Raw genomic sequence first — 4566 nt, forward strand, 5'->3', positions numbered from 1 at the left:
TATAGTGTGTGTATGCCTGTGCAATGTTTATATATTCTTGTGTAACACCACGCACATACATTAGCTGACTGAGTCACTACGATTTTTAAGGAAGAAAAAACTATTGAAAATCAGAATTAACAAGAATGTTTGAAGGATATAAAAGCCTAATGCTTTTGGAGTTCAGCAATAAGAATAAAAAAAAAAGAATATATGTGATATTTGGGTGTGTAAGTGTATATATGTGTAAGCGTATTACGTATGAATAATGCAGCGAGTCACATACGTTAAAGTACTTCAAAGTTAACGAACAAGAGATAATGTTGGTTATGGAATATTTATTCATTAGAGCCTGAAACATTTACTTAGATTTAATATATGGCAACGTAGGGGATCCTTTTAGATATCGGACTCATCTATTTATTAATTTTGACTATAGAATTCTTTGAAATATAGAAAAATTCATTGTACACTCGAAATTAGAGCCCTTTATTCCTGGAAATATTTCACAATAGAATTATCAGAAACACGCTGAGTATAGAGTAAAAAAGTTTTGATTTATATTTTCTGTGAATCCTTGAAGTGAATTATTATTAAGGATATATATATACTCTTGAAGTAGGTATTTTTGTGACATTTATAAAACTTCTACATGAAAATGTAATGGATTTTATGATTTAAAATGCTCTAACGGCTGTCTAAGGCTTTTGCATTATCATATGTATATATTTATAACTATTGATACGTAAATGTGTCTATGTATGTCTCATATAAAAGCATATCATTTAGGCAACTGTATATAGAGTCACATTAAATTTTAACTGGAATAAACATTATTATATCACAAGACTTCGCAGGGGAAGAATATCTGTTAATTACGATATACTTAAAATTTTTAACACGCGTATCTGATTACTATTGGTTATCCTAGCGCTATCTAAGCGCTAATATACGTCGTCCACAAATCAGTTATTTACCTATAATAGCAGCACATTTGATTATGATTGCAATACGTCGGTTACGACGATGAAGGTTCCAGTTGATCCTCTCAAAGGAATAGCCTACTCGTCAAATTAACGTGTACCCTTAACATAATTCTCGGGGACATTCAGTGTGACACAGAGCGTGACAAGGCTCGTCCTTTGAAATACAGGTACAACAGAAACAGAATGAAAGAGTGAGAGAAAGTCACGTGGAACTTTAGGTGTTTTCGATCAATAAACACTCACAACGCCCGGTCTGGGAATCGAAACCGCGATTCTGCGACCGCGAGTCCGCTGCCCTAAATATCGGGCCATTGCGCCTCGAGATTTGATTATAATAGTACAGTCTTACAAAAATGTGATTTTGGATAACATCCGCAAAATACAAATGTCCTTTCTAGTGCAGAGGCAAGGTCTTAGATTTAGGCTGAGGGGTGATGTCACTTAGATAGACCTTACTGCTTAACTGGTACTTATTTTATAGACGCCGAAAAGATTAAGTGCAAAGTGAAACTTGCTGGAATTTTAGATCCGAACTTAAAGTAAGAAGAAAGGCCGCTGATCATTTTGTCCGATATTATCATAATTCTGTCAGTCCGTCATTGGATGCTATATTCTGGTGATTCCGTCTTCTATCTTCTGCATATTATATTCCGATTTGTAATTTTGATTAATGTTAATAACTCAAAACAAAATGTTTCTACAATATTAAAATATAAGTACTCGATGTTCCAACATTTATGCACGTCCCCAAATACACATTTCAAGATTAATAAGAACAAAAATGTCATTAACAACAATAATTAAGAATACAATAGTTGACGTTTTTACTGTCGTTCTGAGGATGACCGCTTCACATAAAATGGCTTAAAGGAGACAAAAAATGAACAATGATGATGGGTATATCATTTATAATGTATACAGGGACGCAGAACAGTTAACAAATAGTTAGAAATACCGCATGTTGGTCTAAAACTGGCGGTGGTACTGATTATATTATTCCATATGAAAACATTTAAATCGTGGAAGCTCTGGGCAAGTATGTAGTTTCAGATTCGCAGTGCAGGTATCCTGTACTATAAACGCGCGACGACCAATGCAACAGGTAGTTTAGAAAGCCGTTACTAATTGGACAGTCAAACACTCATGAGTAATTTATCACAACTGGCACGGCGGCTACATGACAATAACCCCAAGAGAATAAGCAAAAGAACACAATACCAGCGTATAACACTTTTTAATAGTTTATATCTATCATATCTATATCGTTATATCATAAAGCCAAAGTATAGCAATTATAGCCATTTCATAAACATTTTAATTCAGACATAATTGTTGTCGTTCGCGCCTACAGTGAAGACCTGCGACATTTTGCAAAAGCGTAAAAAGATTTTGTTTCGGGCGCATATCCCCTAAAATTTGAAGATTACATTTCCAACAAGACCATTAAATCCTGCATGAAATATTCGTAGATTTTCTTTTTATTTGGAAAATATGGTTATGATAAAATATGACTAAAGACAGATTTTGAAGTTAGATTGTGGAAACATAATTCAATGTAATAGTCACTTGTGTGTGCAGCACAATGAAAAAATAACGAAATACATTATACAAACCATCGATAAGCATAATAAAGTGGATTTTTTACATTGTTTTATCAGTCACATTTATAATAAAACTATCAAAATAAATTTCTCTCGCAATTTTAGATCCAATGCACACACTTGCTTAATGAACGAATTCAAATAGAGACAAGGTAGACCTTCAAAAGTATACTTGACTTCGCTAAAATGTTTTTCGGCGTATATTCCTTGATTGAGCATAATATTCTCAGACCATCACGATCAGTTTGAAATACCGGAATACGTATATCATCTGTTAATGCATTTGACAATAATTAAGTCTTCAGTTCCCTTTCCAAAATTTATTTTATGCAATGGGGTTAAGCATAACATTTCTGTTGCAAAATCTCCATAAATATAATAGGGCATTGGTGTACGCTTTCGCTTTCTTTCTTCTGCCTTATTTTCAGATGTTGTGAAATATTTAGCAAGAAATGCTATGTTCTTAACATTGAAACGTTCACTGAATGATGCCTTTATATTTTCAAAGCAGTATAAAGTAAATGTTCTATAGTAGATTTTATCTGTCGAAAAAGATGGGCTAGATATTCACGCATGTTGTATCATGTGTTGTGTGGAAGAGTATCCATATTTTTCCTATCGTGACAATACAATCATAGTTGAGCTTGATTTTCTTATGAAGATTAGATGACACAGCTTTGTTTTTATTCTAGAGGTTTCATCAAATTTTCCTCAAAGTTGTTTTTAAATATGTCATTTTGCTTGAAACTAAGTAGTGGATAAATTTTCGGGTATCCATCGCCAAGTAACCACTTAATTCTTATAGAAAATCAAAAGGCAAAGAAACAGACCCCTATTGTGAATCGTCATAACAATTATACTTCCGTGTAACATTATTCTTACTTTCGAAGTAAAGTTTAATTATTTACATAACTGTACTTTGTTATAAACAAATATTTAATTATCTTACAAATAATTAATAGAAAGTTTGAATCCTTGATGTTTGGAAGAGTCCAAACTACGGAAGTAAATTTATTTCCTGACTATACGAGTTGAAGCATAGTTCCAAATAATTTGATAACTCCTCCCGTTCTAACAAAGCAACAACTTTTGTTTTTATTAGTCTCATGAATATGCTTCGATATAACTCGATGAGTTATATCAAGTTGGTGATCGACCTTTCGAATAATGACAATGTTTTGGGAAATATATGCCGTAAATATATTTGCATTTGTAATAGAGTGTGAATAATCTATTACGTACACGTAAGATTAGTTATATTTTTGTCGCATATGTTTGTCGGTAAACTTAAGTAATTCGCATTTGAACCTGTTACTCTCCAGAATGTGTACTTGAACTGACTTCCCTGATCATTTTTGAGTGTGTCTTAGTAGAATATATTATTTACCCATTTACAATTCCATAATTCTATTTACACCGTTCGTTAAGATTATTTCAGAAATATCTGTTTTTCCTTTTTCGCTTATATCATGTATATTAATCTGCATATGTCGATTATTGAAGCGACGGTGTGGGAAATCTTTAAACAAATACAATTTATTATATCCTAACTAGATAGTTTAAAATTTGATGTGTTAGCACTTACACAACTTCAGATGTATTACTGGTACAGTTGTATTTTTACAGTAGCTTATATTCATTTTTTATCTTTTTTATCTTCTCCTATAAATGTATATTTCTCCTAAACCCAACATAAATATATCATGACAAGTGTGTATAGCTATCGTACTAAATTATTTTAAAAGGATAACATTGTGCTTTTGGTATTATCATTATCTTTGGCGCAAGCGTTTCTGTGAGGTAAGTAGCTTGCTTACAAACCACATAGTTCCGGGTTCAACCCCACTGCGTGTCACCTTCGGCAAGTATCTTCTACTGTAGTCTCGAGCCGACCAAACACTTGTGAGCGGATTTGGTAGACGGAAACTGAATGACTGAAAGAACCCGTCGTATACATATACATACATATATATATATATATATATATATATATATATATA

This window comes from Octopus bimaculoides, chromosome 12 (genome assembly GCF_001194135.2).
Source record: "Octopus bimaculoides isolate UCB-OBI-ISO-001 chromosome 12, ASM119413v2, whole genome shotgun sequence".
NCBI lineage: Eukaryota > Metazoa > Mollusca > Cephalopoda > Octopoda > Octopodidae > Octopus > Octopus bimaculoides.